Source organism: Neopsephotus bourkii, unplaced genomic scaffold (genome assembly GCF_033783945.1).
Source record: "Neopsephotus bourkii isolate Nb327-2 ecotype Australia unplaced genomic scaffold, CSIRO-AGI_Nbou_v1 NB_272, whole genome shotgun sequence".
Classification (NCBI taxonomy): domain Eukaryota; kingdom Metazoa; phylum Chordata; class Aves; order Psittaciformes; family Psittacidae; genus Neopsephotus; species Neopsephotus bourkii.
In genome coordinates, this window is record NW_026900781.1 from 6,576,681 (window position 1) to 6,604,144 (window position 27,464).

Here is a 27,464-nt window from a genome sequence, read left to right on the forward strand (position 1 = left end):
AGCTTAAATGCATTATGACATAAGCCTTAAAATACCAATTGTAATTCATTTAAGGACCATTTATCTTGCTTCCATTTGTTTTCCCAAACAAGCAATCACCACTGCCTTATGCATTACCTTCAGCACTGGCCTCATCAGACAACAGGCTTTGTTTTGGCATAGTGGTTTCCCCTCCTTGACCATGGAAAAACACCACTCCCTACTGCTCTGAGGCTCCAGTACTGACATGCCAGACAGCCTTAAAAGCCTGCACAGATCAACAAGGACGCTCAGGGCTCAAGTCTGTAACAGCAAAACCAGGTACTACAAGCCTACAAGGACCATGCAGTGTAAACACTGTGATTCATTCCCTGCCACTAGTGGTCCAGTGTTCTTCCATCTGCTGCTCTCCCCTTTCAATCTCAATACAGTTGTTTCAGTGAACAAAGCTCCTTCCAGTCTTTCAAACCATTTTTATGCACCTAATGGGTGCAGATATGGGAGTGAACTGGAAATGCCAGTCCTAATCTGACCAAGGAGCAACACTGAATCTGCAATTCTGATTGAGCTGACCTGTTAGGGTGTTTCTGGCAAGATCTGATTAGACAGCTTAAGTGAACCCACTAATAGTTGTGATTTAAAACTGGTGAAATACCCGCATTGCAGTAAGAAATTATCTACTTATTGTTTTCATGTGTGGTTTACAGAAAACAGACTTTCTTTAGAAAATGCATACTACAGATCAATCTGAATGTAGCCTATCTCATACAGGCTCCGGAGGGGCAAGCACGCAGATATATCCCTTCGCAAGAACAAAACACATCCTTCTAGTACTAGACACACTGAGCCAGCGTTTACACACTGATCTGCTAAGAAGCAGACCAGGGAATTCCAGAACACAAGATTTATATTTATTACTATTTTACATTAGCACAAAACGTGCCAACTTTGGGCACTTTAAATTATGAGCACATTCCCTTATCAGTCTTTCATACAACTGTGTTACTGAAGCATCCTGGTAAGAATGTCTAAAATGTCTGCTATGCTTTAAAACAGCAAGCTCTTCCTTTTCAGCTGTGACCCAGCCATTTCAGTCAACAAAGCTCGCTCTACTCTTTCAAAACACTTTCTACTCACTTAATGGTTGCGATCATATTGACTGTCTTGGAAACTGCTACTCCCCAAAATAACACAGAGCAGCTATTTATTCATGGTAGTGGCTTGACATGATATTTTGAGGACTACCATTTCACAATATAGAATGAAACATGGACATCCATCTTTTGACAAGAGATCTAACTATCATGCTTCAGGCTTCAGAGAACATTAATGCATCTTTGAAATGAAGAAAATCAGGGAACTGTGCAACTAAAACAAACAACTTGCCAAAATCAGCATGCGCTTTTGCACCTATTTTTACATTCCCAGGCTCACTAAGATCAATGTCTATATAGATAGGTATGTGTGTATACATATGCATTCATTCTCAACTGCATTTCTCAGGAAGATGCCAGTCAAGAAGAGGAACAGTCAGGGGTGTAAAATGCCATTTCTACTATAATGAGCAAAAATAGTTTTATTTCTTGTCATTTGGAGTTGCTGGGGTTTTTCTTTGATTGTTTCTTCTAAAACCTGTCTTCTGTAAGCTCAGTCAATGTCTTTGAAACAGAAATTGATAGCAAAGTTACCTATACTGCAGTAGCTACAGCTGGAATTGAATGTTAAAACATTGAATTATGAAAGTCATCCATCCCTGTACTCATTTCATCCTGCAAGAATCCCACTTGGAAGGGAGAAAGGAGAGGTGGATTGGGGAACTCACAGCTAATTAGTGGAGTTTCACAACCTAATTCAACCATCCAACCCACTTTTCTGACAGTCCTGCACACATAATTAGGATGAAAAGCAGAAAGTACAAGTTTCTCACATTCTGATTCCTCAGTCTCACCATTTCCCACTGTCTGCATGGGCACTTCTGTCATGTGTCTCCCCGCCTCCCTGACTTGGAGCTCCAGATCACCACCTCCAAAACCAGAAGACACTCTCATGCAACAAAACAAACAGGACAGAAGACACTTAGCAGCATGTGCTTTTTCTGACAGCAAGGATACTACGGGCAGTTAGTTGTTCAAGACTTCCTCTAATGCTTAGCACCTTTACTGCCATCACAGCAAGCCACCCACATCTGAGTGATTCTTGATAGCACGTACAATAAAACTTCAGGAAATCCATGTGCTTCATAACCACACAGTACACACTCCTGGGCTTGTGCTGTGCACGCTCAGACATTTATATGGTACGCTGCAGGGCAGGGCTGTACAGGCATACTTGTTTCACTCTCACCAGTGTCAGGCAGCACCCTGCTCAGTCTAATCAGCATAATCAGAGAAGATGTAAGGTGAGAAGTAGGGCTAATTAGCCTGAGCAAAGCACCTTGTCAGGTTGGGAATCTCTGCACAGGGCTCAGATGCACAAATAGATGTACCCATCGTGACTGAGCCTTTCTTACTCCCTGCAGTCAGCAGATATTTCATTGTGCCCTTACTGCTGAAACACATCTTGTCATCTGAGAATAGAGTGGGATGATTCCTCAAGTCTTAATGCTGCTTTTTTGAAGCAAAGAACTGCAGGGGTCTCACAGAGCTATATATGATTTCTTACAGATATCTTTCTAATATGCTTTCTACCATTGCATATGCTTAGGCAGATAACAGTCTTCCCTTACATTGTCTTTTTTGAGAAAGGAGGATCATAATTATGTTTGCCATGGAACTGTTTCTTCTATTTCCTTGTACACCCTTTCCAGGTTTTGAAGACGAGAAAGAATACAGTACTAACAATAGTTTCACTACTTCACTGTACCTTCCCCATCTTAAAATACTCTCCAGATGGAGTTTATTTGTAAGTAAGCAAGCAGAAGGCTGACTGAAGTGATAATTACATTAGAATAATAATAACAAGAAGAAAACCCGGAGCTAATGAAGACTGCTTGCTTCATTGAATTTAAGAAGAGACTTCGCCCTATAATGAAGATGTATAAAGCTCTGCAGCTCACTCACCCTTTCTACAAATGACATCAGGAGCAGCAGGACTGCTCACTAAGCCAAACCCCTTCAACTGAACTGGTTTGACTGGTCAACGATAAAAAGAAGGAAGTGCTTGTACTTATATCTCCTTGATCACTCCGCAGGCTATCCCTCACCTTGAATAAAGATAGTTACACAAACATTTTAATGGTTCTAGTAAAAGTGAAAAAGAATCCTGGTAATTCTCAGTGTGGCTCTAATGAATGTATCTGAAGTTACAAGAGCTTCTCGCCTCAAACAGCAGTAGTACATGTCAGACTGAATGACAAAGAGACATTATTTTGCCATTTTTTCCCATGAGAAGCTGATTCTTTAATGAAGTTGCTGGCAGTGCATGGTTTTATGAGAAAACAAACAACACACCTCTCAAAAAATGTAAAATAGACCCAAATCACTTTAACTACAAAAATGGAAAGTGTTTAGCTCTTCCAGTTCCACTCTGAGTGTCAAACTAACTTTCACTTCACCAGAGGTTCATGTTACCTGAGGTTTCTTTTCGTAAACTATTTGCATCAAAAATGCTAAGTGAAGCTGGTAAAAAGTGAGGTTTTATCTGCCAGAGAGACAAACTCCTGTCAGCTGAAGGCTTAAAGCTCAGTTTGCCCACTTTTGCTATTGTGGACATCTCTCCATTGCAAGGAATGTCTATAGCTCTAGTCACAAATGTCCACTCACTAGGGAAACCAAAATACATTTTGCCCAGCTTCTTTCATCTGGCACAACTTCTGTAATGCTTTAGCAGGATTCATTGCTGTACAAACATTGGAAATGACACAAAGTAAATTTATGAATCACCCCCCCAATTCTGAGTAAAGATTGCCTGAAACAGAAACCCACAAATAACCTTCCTCTCCTCATCTAATGCAGCCCTCACTCCCCAAACAGATTTCTTCTATGACTAGTGCAATAATTTGGTAATACCTTGCACTAGTGCAATAAGCTTGATTTGCCATAGTGGGAAGGGGTTTTTCCATTATTCAAAGAACTGTCAGGAAAAACCATCAGAAATATGTAAGAGACTACAGCATTTCAGGTTTTCTTAGCCCATCTCTACTTCTGATACCTCAACAGGGAAAGAAGCTAAGACAAATCCTGGCAACATGCTGCTTTATCTTCTTCCTTTTGACCTTTGTGCCATCAGGTGCCTGTGAAACATTCGTCAGTGCCTGCAGCTGGGAACACCAATGCCGCTTAACAACCAGGAACATAAGACTCCCTGAGAAGGATCACTGATAGCATCAATACTGCCAGTTTGCTTAAGAGTATATAATATTCCTTCCTAACATAAGCATCCAAGGTTAACATGCCTGGCAGGCTACAAACAAACCTGGAATAAATATGAATGAACAAGCTGTTCAGGATGGCATTCTGCTACAAAGGGCTCGTGAACCCTTTTAACTAACCTGCCAGCAGCAGCAGCCTTCCTTTTTGAATGCACACTCCAAACAGAAAACAGAAAAAAACCCCTCCCCTCTAGGAGAGCTTGATTTATATTCTCTTCCTGCTGCTGCTGCTGCCACAAACGTTATCAGCTTTGAAAGAAGCATCGGCAGACTACTAGATACTGTCATTGTTGGTACAGCAAACCAGGTCACTAGTGATGCTCACTGACACAGCAGCACAACAAAGCAGCAGTGAAAAAAAGGACAGGAAGGAGAGCAGCAAAAGAAATATTCTCACAGGCCTGGGACACCTGTATTTTGGTCATCTTCATCCTAGACACAACTTGCAAAGCTGCTAAAGCAGCTTTCATGCTGCGCTGTCAATCCATGAAGGCTGGGCTTGGTTCCCAGGGCTTCTTCTTGGCTTCACTAGAAGTCTATTGAACCAATGACTGCTGCAAGTAAGGACCTGAAGTTTCCCTAGTTGACACCACCAAGTTAAAAATAAGAACAAGCATAAGCTATACTGCTGAACTAGAGGAGATGCTTTACTCTCATGGACCAAACTGCAACCACCCTGGTTTGTAATCATTAACAAACACATTCACCTGTCTTCCTTGATGTGTTTACCCACTCCAGTGCACTAGTACTGCCTGGACTTCTCTAAAGCCACATCATGAAACAAAGCTGACAGCAAAAAGCTGGGACAGCAGTTAAAGTGACTGCCAAAGATAAATCTGTTTGCTCAGGCAAAAGCTGTTCTCAGTCCAAACATGGGAGTCATAATCTTACAGCCATTTGCTTGGAAGACAATGAAGGGAAGGCAGAACAGACTGGGAAACTACAGCTTGCCACAGTAAGAGAAGAGTACAATCTTTGTGCCCAGATTTCTTTGCTCTGCAGGATAAGTTTTACAAAGCTGACAACCGGTAGCAACATGTAGTGGCCCCAGGCATCATGCCTGCCTATCAAAGACTTGGATTTTAGCCCTGGAGAAATTACAGCTTCTCAGTTCTCTGGAAGCTATGTAGGCCAAGAAGAAACAAAGAAGAGTAATGAATGACCTAACTAAAAATTATTTTAATATACTGATTGCATACTGTAAGTCATAAACTTAGGAGTGTGGCGAGAACTCAGGCAAGATGGGGAGGAAGAAGACATCTTGAATTTGTCAGGACCAGCATAGCCACAGATCACAAAAAGCAACCGACTTGGGCTGCTATGACAGTGAAGCCATCTACTGGAGTGGTAGGGACTGGCACACCAAATGGAAGGTATGGGTCCAACAGATAAACCATGTGGAAAAAGGAGGGGAAACTCAGCAGTTCAGACTGGAAAAGAGAGCAGAGAAAAGACAGGTTCAAAAGTCCTGAGTCGAGAAGCCAGTCAGCAGGTGTGTGGAGAAGAGAGAGAAGAGGGAGATAAACCCAAGGATGCTGCACAGAAGTCAATAAAAAGGCATTTGGCTTGCAGCAACTCCTAAGTGCTTGTGGCTTATGGCCTCACCACTGCATGTTCCTCTGCAGGACTCAACTCCACTCTGGCTATCTCTCTGCTGGGTGGCAGAAGCAAGCAGACACAGCCTGGCTCTCACACGCTGCCCACCATGATTCCTCACCACTGAAACAGCCTTACTGCTGCATACCACCAAGGCAAGTTTATACCCATGCACTCAGAGGAGAGTGGTGTCAGGGCCAGGAAAGGGGGTAAGCTTTTGCACAGACACAGTAACTCTGCTGTATTTCTGTAACGTCCACGTTAATACAGTGTTCATCAGTTTAAACTGCCAAACCAAAGGCCCAAAGCTACAGGGAGAGACTTTTTCTGAAGCCCTGCAGGAGACCCAAACTGCTTCAGCTTCCTCTCCCGAATGTCAGCCTTGAGCCACTCTTGCCTGGCTGGCAGAAGCATGTGATGTGAAATAAAAGCCAGGAAATAAGACTTTCTGAATAAACATTTATTTGGTGATAAATATGTCTGATTTTGGGCAGAGAAATGTCAGAAACCTGAAGCCATATGTATACCTACAGAGTGCATTTTCTATTTAAAGGGAAGCTGCAACTGTTTGTAGCTCTTAGTGAAGAATAATGCCTGGGAATAAATTACTGCCATTTCTGAGAGACATTTCTCAAATGGCAGTGATTCTTCCCTTTTTCCCCTCTCCCTGTAAATACCAAGTGCCACGTACCGGGAAGTTGTTCAGAAGAATGGACACACACAGCCCTTGCTTTTGTCAGCAGCCTGGTAATTTCCATAGAAAACCATGAAGTGGTTTAGCATATGGATACCAAAGTGATTCAAAAGCAAAGACATTCAGAAATATTAAGGCTGCATGTGTCAGAATGTCCCATCACTCTTCCAAGATGCGCACAACTCATCACTGTTTGAACAGGCATCACTGCCAACCACACCACAAACTCAGCACTGAGGCTCAAGGTGTTGGAGATGTCTCAGAAAACCACTGTAAACGGCTCACTAGTGTTCAGTTTTCATCACTTGTGTATTCCTCCTCTCTGAGGGGCTGCCAAAGCAGCAGTGTGGAGAAGGTGATGCTCTGGTGAGAGGGTGTGCTGGGGCTGCTGCCAGCCCAGCCAGGTGCCTCAAGCAGTCGCACTGACATCAGCTCCAGGAGCTGTCGCTCCCAGCCCCACTGCAGGTCCAGGTGCCAGGAAAAACAGCCTGTGGCCTGTGGAGCTGTACAGACAAGATAGGACCATGGTGAAAGGAGCAAGGAGGGCCAAGCAGTGGAGAAAGGAGGCAGCAGCTCAAAAATGGGAAAGAACCGGGGCTAAGCCCTGTGCAGCTGCAGTCCCCATGACCCCCTCTGAGGTCAGCTCTTACAGCAGCAGGTTCCCACCAGAGGCAGGCATGGAAAACCTGTCAGAGACAGAAGCAGGGATGCTTACTATCCTGACATCTGCAGTTTGCCCCAAACAACAGTCATAGATATGAGATCAACTGTAGACTTTTCAGTTATTGACACATACTGGATTTAGAGATTTATTTTCCATTTCCCACAAACTGTGCCAGAGGTTTTCGCATAAGCACAAAAAAAAAAAGTGAAGAAATGCCTGTGAGTGAGGAACACGAAGAGTTTATTCATTGCTCCTGTCAGAATGTGTTTGTGCTTGTGTGGCTAGCACTCCAAAAAAGCTGCAGCATATGTTTCAGGATGGAAAAAAAAAAAAAAAACAAAAAACAACTCAGGATACCTAATTCCTACCAGAAAATTGCCAAACCATATGCTGGAATTCTCGAGGTACTCTTCTGCGAGAGCAAAGGAACCTCACGCCGCTTTGTTTTTACCCCTTACTAAGTGAAATAAACATTACTCCTTAACAAATCCTCCTGACATCCCTTTTTAATTTTGCTAAAAAGGAATACGGACTTGATCTGAACAAGCTCTGCTATTCCAGAAATGTGCTTCATCTGAATGAGGAGAGCAAGAGAAAGGAAGCAAGAGATTTGTACTGTTTAGTAAACAGGCAGTTTCTAGGTGGATACAATACACTGGTCCCAATTTACTGCCCCCCTGCCCCCACCCCCTTCCTCTGAAATTTGCCTGGGTGGCAGGAGGAGGCAGCGGAAGGGGTGAGAACAGCTACTGCTTGCAATGGAAAGGTCTGATCGCTTTCTGCGCATCTCAGTGTGACAACACCCTGCAAACACTCACAGAGGAGAGTAGTATTTTTCAGTAAAATCATTGTTATGCCGGCATTTCCTTTTAGCAGAAACACCATCCACCCTCATCTCTGGTATTCTTATCTTCCTGAGAGGATAAAGGGAAGAAGGGAGGGGAGAGGAAGAACCTGGCTGACGACCTCCTTCTTGCAGCACTGTCCTCCAAACAGAGCCAGGTGACAGAATATGCTTGTGGGGAACCTCTAAAGAACTCTCAATCATCTATGAATGATTCCCAAAAGAAAGCAGTCCTGGATGCCAGGGTGAGAGCAGTTCTCAATAGAACTTTCTTTCCAGCAGTACCTGGTGAGAAGAGCACTGCTTTTTCTGCACACACCTGGGACTCATGAGTACAGTTCAGGGTTTTGTCACTGCAAGGGCAGACCACTGTGCTGCGCTTTGAAGTGGGCTCATTTAAAACCATTTAGGACAGGGCAGAGTGCAATAATTACACTGACAGCATCTTCAGCAGATACTCCATCCCCATGATTGCCTCCTTCTCTCATGCATTTTATCTGGCTGATCTGGCACACCACATACCTTGGAGGACCCAGGGAATGCTCTTCTCCACACGAGTCAGTGCTGCTGTTGCAATCAGTGGAGGTGATTGCAACATCTTGAACAAACATCTCCTGTTATCCCAACAGCTTTGCATGCTAGGCCAGTTTATTCTTATTATTATTTAAAGCTGCCCTCCTCTGTTCTAGGATGTCAGCGTGCAAAGTAAGCCTTTGTGGTTTCAAAGAAGTCTTTTAAAGTGTGGGAATAAGCTGATATGGCCACATCTGCTTGGATATATAGACAGTGAGAAGCTGCAGGTCTCAGAGGCCTCTTATTCATCTTAATGAGTTACTAACTTGGCAGTGTAGTGGTACTAGTAGCTCACAATTCCAAATGTCAGCTTTGTTAACTATTTCACTGTAGATCAAAGCATGTGGGAAAGGGGAGAGATTATGAAGATTTGTCAGCGTCTTCTCTAACATGTATTTTGCAAGTGATTCTTGGGAAAGCAAGACTCTCTCAATTTGCTTCCCAAAATCTAAACCCAAAGGTAAAAGCAGAGCAAAGGAGGGCATCCAGCTTCCAGGGAGCTAACAGATATGCCCAGCACTCAGAAAATATATTTATAATTTTATGTAAAGCACAAAAACTATTTGCTCAAACTGGAAGAATCTGTAGCTGTTTTATCACTACTAACATCCTGAAGGACCACAGCATACTCTGGGCATAAGGATTTAAATACTAACCTAACTTTGAAATTACCAAGGTTCCTTCTTAAAATAAAAGTAAGGATTATACTCAAATTTGGCAGGCACACAATTCTTATTTTCCCTGGTTTTTGAGGATGTTTCTGTTTCAATCCAGAAAAGCAGTGGCCTTCATGAGAAAAACAATGAACACAAAAATATGTATGCCTTCTATTTAGCCATCCCTCATGGGAACAGTTTCTTTTATCATATGCCACAACTGATCAGGGTCTTAGTTATGCTACTGTATTTCCCCCTGAAAGGTGTGCTACTTCATTTCCCGTGAACACAAACCTCTGGGAGGAGCATTTGTATTGAAAATCCTCAAACTAATGTAACTAACTGATCAAAGCAATAGGAATTTGGAATACCAAGCACAAAAATCCTTCTTAGCATTCCTGTAACTTGAAAGTGACCAATTTCAACCACTGCATAGGCATTTATAGAACTCCTGAATCTGACTTGTAGATTGCTGAACTGTTATCCATAGTTTTTTTCATTCTTCTTAGCCTACAGAGTCACATGCCTTGAAATGCAGGCTTACGTGTTTAACTAAAAAGTGATAGTTGTGTGTTAAATAACTGTAGCAGTCCACAGAAAAGAAACACAGCATCTTTCCTTAGAAAACACTGTTCTGCCTTTGAAGACATGAAAAGAAAATAAAAAAGAGAGAGGGAGAGAAATTCAAGCCTGGCTTTGCAGCACAACCCAAACACACCTGCCTTTGGTTTCAGCAGAGAGAAAAGATGCTCAGTACATCACAGGGATGGAAGCAAACACCAAAGTGCAGATACCACCCCCCAAAAGACACAATTGTAAGTACACGTTATTGCTGCTAGGAACTCACAACATTCACTATGTTTTTCCTCGGGGAATTCTCGATTATCCTTTAGCATGAAGATTTTTCAGAAACTGCAGAACTGCTCACAGGTCCTCACTGGCTTTCCTCTTTCAAACAAAGTAAGTTAGAGCTGTGAAAGAAAAGCAAAACAAAGTAAGAAAGGAAAGCAAAGAATAAAAGGAGAAAAATCCACAGAGCTGCTTAACAAATAAACAATTGATTCCTACATCTCCTTGAAGCAAATACATTTTTAACGAGCTCCCAGGATGGAGATTCCAGTACAGCGTGAGTGCACATCAAATTCTGATCCAGCATATGAAGAATCATTTGCTCTTCTTATTACCAACAATTAAAACCCAGTTCAGAGGCAAAGAGGCAAATACATAATTAAAATAGTTCTTGGATACTTCTGTTGCCATAACAAGAGGAAGAAAAAACTACTTTGGGTTGTTGTTTTGGAAAGTGTCTGGAAACAAAGCCCATGGTGTACAGAGACATCTACACAGGAAGATTTTTGTTCTCAACAAACTGCTCTAAGAGGGCACAAACACCTATTATTTATTTCTGTGGTCATCTGTAATATTGCAGCAGAGGGGTACTGAAACCAAAAATGCACACACACTTGCTGTTCCTCACTAGGAAGTATTTTTCACATCTCAGACTCAATATCATGTGGTTCTTTCATACTTTTTTTTGACAAAAATTCTTTGGCACCAACTTTTTGCCCTATTGTACAATATATTGAACTATCCTCAACCTTTTTACTGGGGTCTGGGAATATTGCTGAGCTTCACTTCCATGTGAACCTCACACACAATACTTAAAATAGAGCGTGTATTTCCACAGGGCCCAAATTAACCATTTTTCCTTCAGCCAGGTTCCCAGGGTCTACTTGTTCTTCCTGAATTCTTAGTTTCCCTTTGTGCCACAGGTTTGTAGCACCTGTCCTATCTCCTTGAATTCCAGCTCCTCAAACACTTCACATGTAATTTGCAAGATTCCTGCACGTAGATCCCATCGTACCAGTGCTATGATGGAATCCATGTCCCTGAACTGAAAATGTGCAGGACTAAAGTCTACATCCGAGACAGTGCAAACCCTCTTTATTGTCAGTGCAGGAAACTAGGCAATCTAGAAAATGATGAATTTGACCTATCTTAAGCATCTGCTCTAGGACAGAATGAATCACTCTCCAGAAAGGTCTGCCTCTCTCCCTCCATAAAGTGAGTCTAGACACTGAGCTCAGATTAGATGGCTACAAATGAATGCAGATGAATCTCACCCTTCATGAAGGCAGGAAACAAGTCAGACAGATGGACAAGAGCAGTTCACAGGTGAAGAGCAGAGAGAAGGCAATGCAGTGACAATTACTCAAAAAGGTTTACAGCCCTGAGACAGTCTGGTTTACTTGAACATACAAAGCAACAACAAAACTTTCCAAACTCCAAACCACTATTTGCCCAGCTAACCCAGCTTTGGTGTAAGACTCCTCCAGGATTTACTGGCTGAGGCTAAGCTCTTGCAGAGGAGCATCTATGAACCAATAACCAGATGGTTGGCACTCTCCAAGGTACACCGGCAATGATGACCATTACTACTAGTCTCTTACATGCATCTTTGTCTTTACCCTGATGGATTGTAGCAATGCCAGATACCTATTACAGAAGTCTTCCCAGCTTCAGAAACCCTGAGCTGGAGGGGCAACTCCTGTATGACAGAGACACTGCAAGCTTAAGAGCCTTCAGGCACCCAGGCCCTGGCTACATTTCCAGCATTTTGATCACCAACTTCTCTCCTCTACTAAGACTCTGCTGCTAATCTCATAGAGAAGCACATCATCAGACATGACCTCACAAAATTTTTAACTTTAGAAAGCACACCAAAAAGAGAAAAACCACACAAACTTACTGTTAAGTCAACCCTTAAAATTTTGCTTAACCCAAACTAATTAATTTTCAAGCCATTCATTTTTTCTTTAGAATTCTATGAATCTCAAGATTCAAAAAAAGCAACAAAACAACAAGCTCAAAATACTCAAAGCATTTTATTTCTATGTGTTAGCATTTTGTTTCAAAGTGTTAAAATGAAACATTTCAGCACTTAAAAAATTCTGTGGTTTTTCCCGTAATAATTTGGCAATCAAAAAATCTCCTAAAATTTCAATTTTTCAGTATTCATCTCTTGTCATTCAACATTCAGAGGAACCTGAAAATGGTGTCCAAAGGACTATAAGAAAATACTTAACATTTCTGCCAAAATTAGACAATTTCTAATTATTTTTCATAAGAGCAGGTAAGTTTACTCCATGTGAGTCCCATACCAGATTTTGCAGGTCCAGCTTGCACAGACTCCTCTGAGCCTCCTAGGAGAGTCAGTTGTGTGTAACACTGGACTGAAACCCAGCACACTCAAAGTCTTTCCACTAACTTCAACAGGTGGGATTAGGATTTTAATCTTGTTCAAGTTAAACAGGGCTCCAACTACTGAAATGCTGCATGCTAGCTATGCTTCATCTTGCTATCAGTCTGGAATTTGTCTTCCAGACCCCTGGCAGCACATGGACACAGAAACAAGTCACAAGCAGTATCTGTGCAATACACTGCAGTGGTGTTCTGCAGCTGTCATCCTTCTACATGCACTCTTATTTCATAGGAAAGCTGACATGAAGCAAGGTAGCCTACCCCTGAGGGAAAAAGGTGAGAGACCTTGTATTTACCACAGGGTGCCTTTGCACCACGCACACAGCCAGTTATTATGAAGCAGATGATGTGCTGTAAATTCACAAGCTAGTTCAATCTGCTACAACTTGCTCACTTGACCTTAGCCGTAGGCACTTCTTTCTGCAAGGGGCAAGGCATGTCTGCCTACAGATGTTCCCAGACATTTTTATGCTTAAGATTTAAAGACAGCCAGGCACAAATTTCAAGACCTACAGGGAGATACGCTGCTCCTTGAAGTGCAATCCCAACCTGAAAAGCAAAGCACTCATTCCCTAATTGGGACAATCTTTAAGCTATGCAGACCTCATGGGCTGCGATTACATGCTCTTCTTGGAACGTGTAAAAGAGTCATAACTTGGAGGGACCCACCAAGGAAGGCTGGTTTGCAGTAATGAAGTCTTAAACTGAAGTTGCAACATGATCAATGAATCATTATCACATACATGGTTATCGATAACATCTTTGCTATAAATGGAAGTGTTATGCAATGAAGCTGTTTTTCATGGTCCTACAGCATTGTGGAAATTCAAGTATCACAGCATAGACCTGCCTTTGAGTGATAAAAGGACTGAATTGAAAGATTAGAAGTGTAACTGAGAGATGAACAGACCTCAAATCAAAGATCATGGAAGTACTTCTTGGGAGTATTTAGATACTAAAATTGGACCCCAAAGCAATCAGCAAATAAGAACCATAGTACAAGCAAGCAACTGCAAATTGGCAAAACTGAAAACCAGAAGCTGGCTCTGTGCAATAATCTGCATTTATTCCAAGAGAAGGTCATGCTCTACATTTTGCTTTGAAGAGCAGGCTGTGAGAGATCACTTTTTCTAGTCCTTTCCTGCAAGTTTTTATTTGCCATTCCTTGCTCTCCTGCATGATGTAATTTGGTTTTCCTAATTCACAAATCAGCATAAGCTAATAAAACTGTTTAAGAGATGGCAATGTTGTTCCCAAGTTGTTTCGCTGTTCGCTATTATCCCACAACTAATCCTTCAACTCAAATAAAACCGTAATTCATTTCCTCCTTTATTCTCTCTCTGCATGAAATAGTTTTAGACAGGTTCAATCCTGCCCCACCGCAAATGGGAAAGGCGAGGTTGTATCTTCCTGGAGTGTGTGTGATTTCAATTACCTAATGTGAGTATCATCTATCACGTCAGGAAAAATCTTCTAAATTATTTTCAACAGGTTTAGCTGATTTTACACATATAGAAAAGATTCTAATGGAAATAAAAAAACCAAAACAAACAAGCAAGACCAAAACCACAAAACAAACCAAGAATTAACTGTGTTTTAGATTTCAAGTTAATAAAAACTTCTCTATACCAGCCATGCCAAACATTAACCATCTGGACATCACCCATTTCCTGACATTTTGGCTAGTGTACAAAAGCTGCTCCTGATGGGGATGATTCATCTTTACATTAATTGCTCTGCTAGTGTAAAAAAGACTTAAATCACAATTATGCCTACTTTAAGGCTATGGTAAAGGAATTTTGTCTTAGCACTAAAGAGGCTTCCTTTGCATAAAGCAGACATGCATCACTCTTATTCTTGTTTAGCATCCACTTCTCATCTGAAGCTTGATTCTCCACATCTTTGTCACATAAACAAGCACTGCCCATGGCTTTGCATATGATCCACAGTGAAATGCCAGACTTCACAAGGTGTGAAGTTTGTGAAAGGTGAATAACTGTATCTTGGTGTAAGGGAATAGTAAATCAAGTTGTCAGCACTTCGCATATCCAGAAGGTCCTTAACCAGAAAGCCAGCATGCAGATGATGGGGCTCAGATAAGGAAGCAATCCATCCTGCCCCACAATTTGTAGTAAGGGGAGGAAGATCTATGTTACCTTCCCCAGCTCTGTGAACACATCCATGGGCCACCCAGCCCAGTACCATCTTTTCTGTGTGAATGTTATTTCCAGTGCGAGTGCTTACTCACTGGGAAAGTGAAGTGCTGCAGGATGGGAACATCTGTCTGCAGTCACCAGACCTGACTGGCACGTGGGCCTGAAGGGGTAAGGCTGCAGCTCACACCCTCCAGTACAGGAGCCTCTACTGACGATGACCACTGACTGCATAACTGGTACTGTTAGTCATCTAGAAATCAGTGTCCCAAGATTTAATCTAAAATGAAAAAAAAACATTCATCATTATTTCATCCACAGCAGGTATTTCTCACAACTTAAGGCTCAGCTGAACCACCCTTCATTTCAGCATCAACCTATGCAAGCAAACTGGGAAAGGATTTTTCAGTCCTGCTCACTAGACATCTGCCCTTCCAAATCTGTCATCTGGAAACCATGGAAGCAACTTTGCTCCCAGAGTGGTCCCCACTGCTCTCATTACCCATTCCCTAACCCCAACGCGATCAAGCAATTGATCAGAAAATAGATGAAGGTTCATCACCACAGGGCAGTTGTAAATATGAAAACACACGCCAGCTCTAACTCCCACTCTTGTTTACATGAGGCCTAATAATAATAACACAAATCTGACTAGGACCTCCAAGTCATCACCTATACACAAATGACATCTACCACAACCATACTTGCTAACTGTACTTTGGTAATACGCAGTTTTTCCAACAAAACTTGAGGTTAAACTATGCTTAGTCCTGTGCTTCAATAACTGCACTTAGTTTCTAATTCTACAAGATTTTCCCCACAAAGAGAGTACAGGAGCAGGTAAAGAGGTGAGCAGCGGGTGCAACTCACAATGCCACCATGTGAAAAAAAAACCAACAGGAGCTTGTCTGGGTTGTTCTGTGTGAGAAGCAACAGTGTAGAACTGGAAAAAGAAAAATACCTCACAAATACCTCCTATCAGATGCTAATGATACATTTTTTTAACAAAAAATCTATTGCCCTTTAATACCAGTACCCCCCTATTGGCCACTTTCTCATGGTTATCAAAGCAGGAATAGCAGGAGGGAGGAGAAAGAATTTCAACAGATTTACGTTTCTCTTAGCATGCCAGCTTTCTTCATTCTCACACAGAGGTTTTAAGTGAAAACAATTCTATTGCCTGCGTGTTTGTAACACAGTCGTTCCTACAGGTCTTCTGAGCAGAAGAGACTGGAAAAAGAATGTGAACAGTCCATAATAATTTAGTTAGAGCCAATGATGTTGAACAGCTATAAGCAACAAATATAACCACTCTGGATGCTTCTGTTACACAACATAAATATTTCTTTTTTATTTGGTATTATGCAAAAAATGCATCTCAGCCCTGAGTTGAGACAATGAGCCTCCTGCGTATTTTAAAGAACTGCAGCACCCTTGTAACTCTCACAAACAACTGCCACAGCTCTCCTACAGACGGCGTTTGAAGGGGTATCCAAACACTTTGAGTCCCAAAGCACAACAGCACCAAAACCAACAGCTGAGCTTCTGTTTATTTGTAATATTTTAAGAAGTGAAAGACAAAACCACCTGAAGAAGACAGCTGTGTGGGTTATAGCATTAACAAATACCAGCAAAAAGGCCTGATCTTTCGTGGCACCAGTAATCCCACCAGATGCCCACTGTACCAGTTCCCTGGCGCCAGTAAGATATGAGCTGGGTCCGTGGTCTTTGCCTCACTGGTCTCAGCCGCAGGTTTCCACAGCTATTCATCTGCCTACTTACACAAAGCTTTTGGGGAGCAGCTTCCCCCTAGCCTCTACCCGTGCAGCAGGTTGGGTTGAGGAGGACCCAAGTAACAGGAGCCTCCAGGCTGGGACACACATGCAGACACAGGCACAAACAATGCCACCACGTGAGCCTTGCTTCCTTAGGAAGCCAGCCCAGAACCCACCCTTAACCTTCTCCCTGCTTCCAGCAGGGCCACGTCTTCTGTGCTGCTGATGCAATGTGAAACACAGGGCTGGAAAACAAAGGCACTATTGACTAACTTTTCTGCAGGATTAAGATGACTACGCTATTTTACAACAAAGATTTCAATGATTTCAACACTGAGTTAAGCGCTAAGTAACAGGAACACGGCTTGGCAGTAAATCCAGAGATTACCTGTTGAAACATTAATGGCGAACACCTTTTGATGTGGGCTGCTTTATGTGGTGCAAAAGCCAGCACTGTAATTATGCACTTCCTTTCTATGAATCTAGTATTTAAAAGTAAAGTATTACTCGGGGGGGTGTGCACGCGGATGTGTGTGTATGTGCATGTGCGTGCACGTGTGTGTGCTACAGGAAATACTCTACAGCTGAGCCTGTGATTTACCAGCGTAGCTGCACGTAGTAAATCTGCAACAGGGGACCTCAGCCGTTTCATTCATCTGCACCAAGCAGAGGGCTAAAACAACTGCCATGCTTGAGACAAATGCCATTGTGAGTCACAGCAGCCAGAGTGCAAACATGTTTGCTGTTGGGTGAGTCAGACTATCACATCCTGAATTCACAAACCTTCCTATAAATAATAATTTCCGAAATCATTGCATTTCTTTAATACAATACAATTTTAAGCATGATGCCTCATCTATGAAGGCTTTCCCGACTACAAAGAAAATGTTTTTCTCCTTTTCCCCTTTGTTCCTGATTACATGTACCTACCTATAGTAGTAGGCTGTCTACGATGACTGACGTGGTAACTGCGTCAATTCATACTGAGCAAAATGCAAACATGGCTTAAAATGGGTGACAAATAAGAGACACCCACCAAAAAAAACCAAAACAAAAAAAAACTAAGGACAGAATTAAACACAAGCCACAGGACCTTTTGCTTACTGTAAATGCTTTCTATAGCAGCACTTTTTTGATGCTGTAATTGTGACATGCTTTAGCACGTTCAGCATTCAGAGAAAAGGAATGCCATGCTGGTATGGGACACAGACCAACTGAGAAAAGGGGTGAGAAGTGCTGGGGAAGTGATGAGAGAGGCTGTGGCAATGTGCTGCATGTGGGCAAGGAGGGACTGGGACAGCTGCCGTGCTTGGTAGTGTATGTATACACAGCAAAAGCATGGTCCCTGCTCCAGGGAGCGCTTAGCCTCGATACAGCATACAGCAAATCACTCCTCCCCGCCATGAATGAGAACATACCTGGTAACAAAATTAATGCACTGTAATAACTGGTAATGATTATCCATGACTGCCTTTAATTCAGGAAAGCATCTGAATCAGAAGTCATGCAAGAGCCTTGTGAAATAGGGCTGAACTTAAGGATATGACCAAATTTATTCAGGAGAGTGTTAATAAAGATGTGTGATGTCTCTGTGATCAAGGAAAAAAAAAATTGTGATTTTATGTAAGGTTGTGGGGGGATGTCTCTAATTTCATTTTCAGTTAGGAATTTGTTCTCATCTTATATGAAAGGGAATTCAGACACATAAGAATCTCATTACACCAAATCAAGACAGTCTTGCTTTCTCCTAATTATTTTGTGGAATAACCACCCCGAAGTTCATTTCTATTACCTTTCTCAGGCAAAATAAAAGGCCTTTTAGAAAAATTTTATTGCTAAAACAATGAAATTCTCCTGGGAATGACTTCGTTATGGAAATGAAGTGACAGCTTCTTTTATCTAGCCAAGCAGCAAGTCTGCATTTATAAAAGGCCTTCTGTGCACGAAATACAGTGAGTGGGAGGACATGAAAATGCTATTTTTAATCCAGATTTTAGCATTCCTCCCATACAGATCTCCTGGAATACTAACAGCAACAACAATAATGATAATTAATAATGCCAAAAGAGGAGTATCATCTTAAAGGTGAATGGCATGCCAGAAAGGAAATTGTAGATAAGGACCTGTAAGATTTCGGGACAAATGTAAGGTTCTTTCAATTAAACTGGCATTTTGCCATGAATTTCACACGAGTTGAGATTTGCCCCTAAATTTTATACTGTAATTTGGGAATATAAAGGGCAATAAATTATCATTATGTGTAACATATGCTGCATCTCTAACATTTGTTTTCTTGCAACAATTGTTATTGTCAGAAATAGCACTAAATGAGAAGTTAACTGTGGAGCTGCTGTTGTCACTAGGTTTGGGTAAGTGACCATGACAGCATTTAGACCCAGGGAAGAAAGCAAACCTTGAGAAAATCCAGGAACAAGAAATGAACAAAGTTAGGATGCAGACTTTGGCCCAAACCTGAAAAAAAAAAAAAAAGAAAAAAAAAAAAATAAAGGCACTGGAAAGATCCTTTTCTGCTTTGCTGACCTTTGGACCTGAACCGCAGCAGCAAAGACATTGAACTAATGTATATACATCGAGTGCACACCAAACCCTTCCTCCCTGCCAGAAATACACCAGCTCCAGTGAGCCTGGTTTGTAATTATCCTAGGGCAGGAGTTAGCCCTGATTATCAGAAGACTGTTACTCAGTTGTGCTATCACCTACCAGTAGTAATTAGGATGAGCCTTTGCATTTCACACCTAATAAAAATTAACAAGAATGAGCAGGCAGTAACAAAACGCATGGGAGGCACATGAACGCCGAGGTGCAACGTGAAACTTGCTGGTGCGATCGCACTTGGAGTAACCCCACCACTGGAAAGCCCCCATTTCACACGAAATTAGAGCAAGCTGGAAAAATCACAGTCTTTCCCTTCTTACACTCGGCAGCTCTAACACAGAAACACGTTTGAGTCTGGCACTGACTCATGTTTCAAACTCAGGAGCACCCTCGAACACACATGCCTGCACAGAGCCCCCCTGCACACACACATGCTGCACATCCCCTGCCTCACGCTGCTGCCAAGGGTACCAATCTTGCCAGTGATTTCCCCCCACGGCTTTAGTCCAATGCAAATCCCTCACCAGCAGTATAGCATGAAACGTGCAAGAATCAGCACCCTTGGCATGATACACCCCAGTAAAATATCAGTCACCTAACTACTCAGGTACACTCTGTTTCCAAGAGCTATTATTTAAGGAACGTTCAGGGCACACTTGGAGGCACTTCCACTCTCTCACCGTACTACAAGACAAATTTTCATGCCATTAACCTTTATTTGCCTTTCATAAGAGTAAAATTTAATGCTATTAAAATACAGAGTTCCAGTTTGGTATTTTGATCACCTCCATCTGCTTCATGGGAAATGTATAGTGATAAGAGAGAAAAAAAATACGTAGGACTGGAATAAGTTATCCCCGTTTTCCTTTTTTGTCCATTGCTTGCTGCCAAACATGCTCGGTGACGGTCACTTGCCTAGTTCGCTGCCAGTGAATGTTCAGCTGCGCATGTCACCAATGTTTAACCCTCAATAAAATTAAATCTTAATAATACTTTGCACTCATTTTGGGTTTTATATATTGCGAACACCATAAAAAAAAAATAAAATTAACTGCACACTGCATAACACCCCTGCAAGGTAAGTTGAGTATTATTATTCATACATTATGCAAAGGGAAATTTCACTGGAGATAGGATAATTGACCTGCCAAAAGCTATGAAACACAGGTGCTCCTGTTTCCTCATTCTTTCCTTATTCCAGAAGCCCAGTTTCAGCCCTTCCTGAAATCCAGAGAGAGTTAGGTCCTGCCTTCATTTCTGCATCTTTCTGCTGCTGAGAGAAAGGAGGGATCAGGTCTCTGTACCCAGTGGTACAAGTGGTATGTGAATGGCATGAGGTGGTCCCCGGTTGCATCAGCTTGCTGTCGTGACCAGAATTGACTGGACCTGCCGGACTCCTGTTTCCACCTCCTTGCAGCAAGTGGGGATTAGCTGCAGAGAAGAATTTGGTCTGGGTAACACTATGAGCTCCTTTCACAAAAGACAACTAAGTTTTAGTCTCTGAAGACACCTAGTACTTCAAGGAGGACTGCAAAGGAACTCAGTGGTGTATGGATACTGCGCGCTGCTTCTCATACCCCCCTTCCCTTCTCCTCAACCACAGAAAAGGGAAAGATGGAGCAAATAAAGGTTTTATCCAGGATAAACAGTGGCAGGGCAGGAGCAGTGCCCACTGCCTGCTCTTGTGGGCTGCTGCCACCCCTGCCAAACATCAATGACAGAAAGGGCCACACTAGGCTTGCCTGCAGCTTGTGTTGCTCCCAGTGTGTCAGATGCACCTGAACTTTGTAACCACCTCTTTGAGGTGAAAACCCTCATGTCACAGGCTGGACAAAAGAGTAATGTAGTCAGAGATCCTGTTACAACACCAGCTGTTCATCCTGCACCACTGCCAATGGCCACAGCGTAGGTGGGACCCGAATGCGCTTACTATGTCAGAAATCACAGTTTTCTATCTGTAAAAGGTCTGTACCCTTCTGTGCAGTGACACGATTAAAGCAGAAACCTTACCTGCTAGCAGTGTGGATGTAATTATCCTCGGTAAAAAAAGGGCTTTTAATGGCAAAGCTCATCCCAGTTCACAGACCAAGTAAACCCTCCTTTTGATCAAAGCAGTTAGATTGGAAAAGCACTTCAACACTTTGATCAGCTCCAGAGCTTAGACAAGGCTTAAGCAAAGGGGTTTATCTCACCTAACCTCTCACTTTTAACCACGTTGGGTTGGGACAGGGCCAGCTTAGTGTAACCAGATCCTCAGTCCTAGCTGCAAGTTTTGCTTGCCCTGAAACACTAGTTCAAGCCAAAGCCTCTTCAGCTATCCCACCTAAGAGCCCCATCACCCTTGCAGATCAGTAGATGAGCACCACAGTTCAAGTGGATTAGCTGTGCTGAACAAATCTGCTACATCCAGTTCTTGTGTCAGCAGTACTCGAGATTCAGTCACCAATGATTGTACGTTCAGCCACCCCAGGAGGTTTTGTTGCAGAGGACAAAGATGGGCTAAGGACAAACCTGAACTGCCTCCAGGCCCTGGGAGAAACAAAGGCTTGTAGCTTAGGCTCGGTGGGCATCCCAAGAAGACTACTGAACCAGAAGTGTCACCAAAGATTTCCCCCTACACACACCCTCCCTGGCACCAGGGTTTGGGTTTGGCTTTCCACTACAGCACACCTCAAGGATGAAAAGTATCAACTTGACAGACCACACACCACCTTGTCATGACTTCTTCCACAAAATCCTCAGCAGCAGCACACAGCAGAGCGGTGCCTTAAACCAACACAGTAACAGAGTGCCTTCCTGATCCCACCTACCCTAGCCACCTATCTTAGTCTGGGAGAAACAGCCTCTACTGTGTCTTAGCAGCTATAAAACTTTCCAGCAAACCAAGTCTCTCAGAAAGCAACGAATAGCAACTTCCCAAGTACACCATACCCTTCTCCCTGCCACTCCTCCCAAAGGCAGCAGGCAGAAGTGCCACATAACACAACATAATCAGTGTGAAGTTGTAACAGTGTGGGAGAATGTGGCAATTCATGGAAAATGTCATCGACCAAAAGGCAATTAGCAGCAAGTCTAAATGCAGAAGCAGAAGGGAGTGGTTTCCTAACAAAACAAGCCTTGTTAAAAAAAATAAAAGAAAAAAACCCCAAACCACCCGAAAACTTGCTTTCTTCAAAAAAAGCAGCATTCTCAGGAGACTGAAAGCATGTGAAAAAAAAACCAAACCACCAACAACCTCTGTGAAGCTTTCTGTAAAGATTATTCTTTACAGACAGATTTGGCAGCCCTTTCCGCTCTGTCTCCTAACGCTATTGAGTATAACTATGTTAAGTCAATAAGCAAAGCCACTCAAAGTTGGGTTGTGTTTTTTTTTATTTTGAGGTTTTCTAGGCCAAGAAAGGAAGCTGTGCGATACGAAAGTTTTCAGAAGTGGGAGTTGTGCCTGCCTTCCTTCTAATTGTAGTGAAACTGTCAACCTCTGTGTTGTGTTTCAAGACTTTACACTTCAAAATCATCCCTCTGTGCTTTGAATTCCTATACTTTTAAGCTAACTACTTCTAAAAGTGCTGTTTGAAAAATGGCATCTTCAACCACATTTAATGTTGAGAGTAAATCCAAACTTGCAAAGTCTCATTGGGTCCCTTCAAAAATGCAATTTTTATAGCATACTTGACAGCCCATCTCTTGGAAATTATTTGTGCAGAAATTTAGTTTAAGTTACTTCATATCAAGACATGTAAGAGAAAATGTGCTTTTCCTTACAAGCTGAAAATAATTATGTTCCTTCTACCTTAGATGAAAAAAACATCAGCATAAAAGCAGCAAACAAGATTGAAACCAATTAGTAATCTTACAACCTAAAATCCTACCAATGTGTAGGCATGTATTAATCGTATTTCAGAATGAGCTCCAGATGCACGTGGCTAAAAAAAAATATATGGAATTAGGCTGACTTGCTTTCTCCCTGCCAAGAGAAAGTGGGTCCATATACTACAGTGAGAACAACAGGCACACAGTGCCCTTGGAAAGATGTTTTCTGCCTTTGAGAATCACCCCATAAACACCAGAATGGTAAATTCATAGATAAGCTAAATTCCTCTTCAGACCTGATCAAGTAAGAAGACAGATCCATGCCAAACTGGAGGGAACTGAGGGAGGTCAGCGCTTTCCAAGTGCCCCTGCATACATTCGAATTTCAGGGTAATTAAAAGGCTGTGCTCCTTTCATGCTGTCACAAACCCAAAAATATTTACATTGCTTTGGTTTTAATGATTTTAAAACACAAAAGATCATTTTGGGAGAGTAAAGACAGGCTCAGTAAGGCTTGGGTGTATTTACCCTTTTGTTGCTCAATGTGGTAAAACCAATCCAGGGTAAATGTTCACTGCTAAATAATTGTGGAGATGGAGAACTGGCATGTAAATAGCTCAGAGCATGCAGGCTGAGAGTCAGCTCAGCCAAGAACTATATTCTAGCTAGCAGGACAGTGCCCAGTGCAAGGAAGCCCCAAGACTGACTCCAGTTCCTGAGTAATACTTCCACTGAACAGAAAATTATACTGTACCTTGTGGGGCTGAATAACTTTGAAGTACTATCTTGAGGTCTGCCAAAGTTTGAGGTGCTCCAGACGCCAGGTTTCAATTCAAGCTAATCTATTTTTCATATCCTTCTCACGGACTCTTATCTCTGGTTTAAAGGAGGACAGCACAATACTTAACCCTGGGGAAAAAGCTCCTACCATTGCTAGTGAATGACTCCCCCTCATAGCATTTGGAGATGGCCCTAATCACCTTGCAAGGAAGTCCCACCTCACTCTTTGCTCACTGCACAGTGGATGCTTGGCTGGGCCAAGCTGAGCTGCTACAAACAAGCTCCCACACTGGCATTGGTTATTTCTGCACTTGGGAAGCAAGGGTATGTGGCCTTCCCTCTGCAGTCCTCTCATCACCATTTCTCCATGCATGGATGTGATTCCTAACCCATCTCTTTCCAGCCCAACAGAAAAATAAAGCTTTAACCAGACAGGAGCAATGCTGGCAAATTGCCTTCTCCTCTGAACTCCAGCACCAGCTTGGGCAAGAAGTGAAGAAATGCAGCCACGTCACATGGGAAACAGCTGAGCTATTGCAAACAACAGCCAGCAGCCCTTCTGACAAACCAGAAAGTGCCCAACCCAATTCTAGTTTCCAAGTGGAAAGGCTGCCCTTCGCTTCAACAGCAGACTCCAGCTGAGCTGGATCACCTTCTCAAATATCCCTTGTCTGCCACAGCAGTCCAGCAAACATTGCCATCTAATCATCCTCATAGTATACAAATCTCTTCCTGGCTTGGCACAAGGTTCAGTGCAAACTTTTTGCTAATCTTGCATTCATTTCATTTTTCCCCCCTTTTCCACGTCATGTCAGTCATCCCTATTTCCTAGCATGAATGAGTTAATGGAAGAAAGAACCACCCTAGCATGTGCTTCATGCAAGAATAAGTGGACTGGCCAGCTACCAAAGCAGATTGTTAAAGACTGCACTGAGCTCCTGATTTTTTTTCCCCCGACTGCAATAAACCTAAGAATTGAATGTGGACATAAATGTAAACTTAGACCACATCTGCTGATAAAGCGAAGTCTTTGTACTTGCACAACTGCTGTTAAGTGTACACAAAATACTTAGATTTCATGAATTCTCCTACATTCAAAATCTGACCTGCAGTCTGCCCAAGGCAGCCAATGTGAACTGCACGCTCAGCAGAATTGAATATTAAAGACAGATTACGCTATAATATAAAATCAGGCTGCTAGGAAAGTGAATCATTTGTGCAACTCTTAAATGCTCAGAGTATTTTGGGCACACTTCACCACACCAGATTAAAACATGTCTATTGTGGTTCTCGTCTGAAAGGCAGCGCTAGGTAACAGGTTTGTGTTAATTGCTCCTTTAGAGCAAAAATAGTGCCTTCAGGATTCCATCAGACTTCACTATTAAACTTTTCTCTTAATTAATTGAGGCTACTCTACTATTTGAGGATTTTTACATTGCTGCAATTGCATTAATAGCTTGGAGAAGAGAGCATGTGTGTACGCACATCATTTCTTCCCAAAATCTCTAGGGAAACATCAGCTGCAGATTTTGGCCATCAGCGTTCACACTGCTGCTCAGAAGATAATTGAATTCTGATACAGAATCCTAATTCTAACTTTTTTCTTGCCAAGATACTCCCTCCATACATGCATTCATGTCAGACATGAACTGTGCTTTAGCAGAGTTTCCTTGATTAATTATTACCAAATCATTTGGAGGTTTCTCCATCACGAATCAGGTATAGGCAGCTAGGACCTACGTAACAGGACTCAGTCTCTACACAGTTTAATTTTGAATGGCATAAATTACCTTAGGTCAGCTTATTTCCATGTTGGTTCATGCTCTGCTCTGCTGTGACCTTCTCTGAGGATGATGGGGACCCACTTCTTCCAAACCTCCTCATTTCCTGTTTTAGATTCCTTCCTATTCCAAGTCTACTGTAACTGACCTGTAGGCATGAAATCCATCCTATGATGTGGCTATCAACCCTTTCTACAGCCTGCATTATTATTATTATTTATATGACCATTATGAACATTATTAACAACAGCAAAATATTTTAATCTACACTGCTAGCAAATTCAGTTTTCACATCTATAATAAACAGAATTCTGCGTACAAATAGACATCTGCTCTTACATGCTGGGCTTGGAGACATAAAAAGAGGAGGTGTATTTCAGATTGTTCCATGGCATCTATACATAATAGCGCACCCTCAAGTTAGGCAGAAGTCAGTGATAACCCAGTCTATTTTCAGTTATCCAATACTTCCAAGTTCAGGGCTAGTCTATTAAAAATTAAAAAAACAAACAAACAAACAAACAAAACACAAAAATAGCTTATGATAAAAAAATTCATACCCAGAATTCAAAGAACTGTGTTGAAGGTGCACAGAGATTCCAAGCATAAGCATCAATCAAGAATTCTGGGTACTTCTGCAGAGGGATGCTTAAATTTGTAATTCATGGGGAGGGCCATCTCCTACAGCCAAACAGAAAAAAAAAACCCAAAACACAACAAAATCAGACTCCAATAAAAATGTAAAAATTAAAGTTGGATTTTGAGGTTGAGAGTGGTTTTGCACAGGAATTGCACAGACCCCATCTACTGGCTTCTTGGAAGACTGAGAATTATTGGCAAGGTGAGTTTACCTTGCCTTGCAGGTATTTACTGAGCAATGCCTGTGAGCTCAGTGCTTGATAAAGATACAGGAGACAACCGCTTATCCCAGGTGACTAACAAAGTAACAAAACAATCCAGACCTGCCAAAACTGCTCAGAGCCTATGACGGTACAAACACAGGTCAGAGGCAAAAATAGTCACCTAAATCTTCACAGCACATTACAACAGAAACGTAACAGAGGAGTTGGAGGAGAAAATACTCCAGCTGGAAAAGAAAGACCTTGGTTGCACTGCTTGGTTGTGCTGCTGTGGGACGTGCCTTGCTGCCCTCAGAGCTGACAGATAGGTAACATCCAACAGAACAGATAAATACAGCAGACATGCACCCACAGCAGAGACTTCGGTCAGCGTGGCTGTTGTGCCATCACTGAGGCACTCGAGCAAAGTCACTGTGAGTTTTCACTCAAGAAGGTTGCATGCCACTTCATACAGGCTTCAGCCACCGGCTAAGAAAGAAAACTTGAGTTACACTGAAGCAATAAGGATCTTTGATCATGGCAAGTCAAATAATCTGATCAGCTACTCTGAAAGTTACACAAAGCCAGTGCAATCTCCCATTCTTCTAATAGTCTGCAATGCTTTAATAGCAGATGGCAAAAGTACTGAGATTAAATCCAGTGCTAACAGCAGGTGGGAATACTGGCAGTTTTGCTACTGGAGTACCAAATTGTGACACATTTTTTCCTGACAAATCAGTAAAGTTAATATAACCACACTGCAGTGCCAAGGGTATCATGGCCAGAATTCGCCTGTCCCTTTCTAACTCCATAGTTGTAGGCAGGGGCTCACAGAAGTGGCCAGCAACAATGCTGATGCTGATCTGTAGTCTTAGGAGACTAAATACATTGAAATCTCCCCATAGTTTTCACCTTAATGTGAAACTTTCACAGGCACATAGCTGTTACTGACATTTGTACTGAAACACATGGTGGTCCAACAATGTGGATCAGGGAGAGCCTCAACCCCTTTTCACTTGTGACCTACCCTGGATTTCAAATTAGTATCTTTAGAAGGCACTTGGTATTAACTCA

General features: G+C 42.2%; 1 protein-coding gene across 22 annotated transcripts in view; it reads right to left on the minus strand.

Moving 5' to 3' along the window:
* Positions 1–27,464, minus strand: part of ATXN1 (ataxin 1) — a 224,250-nt gene that overhangs the window by 79,915 nt on the left and 116,871 nt on the right. For 19 of the 22 annotated variants that reach the window (XM_061346454.1, XM_061346470.1, XM_061346464.1 and 16 more), the window contains one exon: positions 10,223–10,346. The exons of 2 other annotated variants lie outside the window; for them this stretch is intronic. The gene's annotated coding sequence lies outside the window, so the exon portion shown is untranslated. Of the gene's footprint in view, positions 1–6,383; positions 7,142–10,222; positions 10,347–27,464 lie in introns of those variants that run through there. One more of the 22 variants, XR_009724413.1, reaches the window with a different exon arrangement.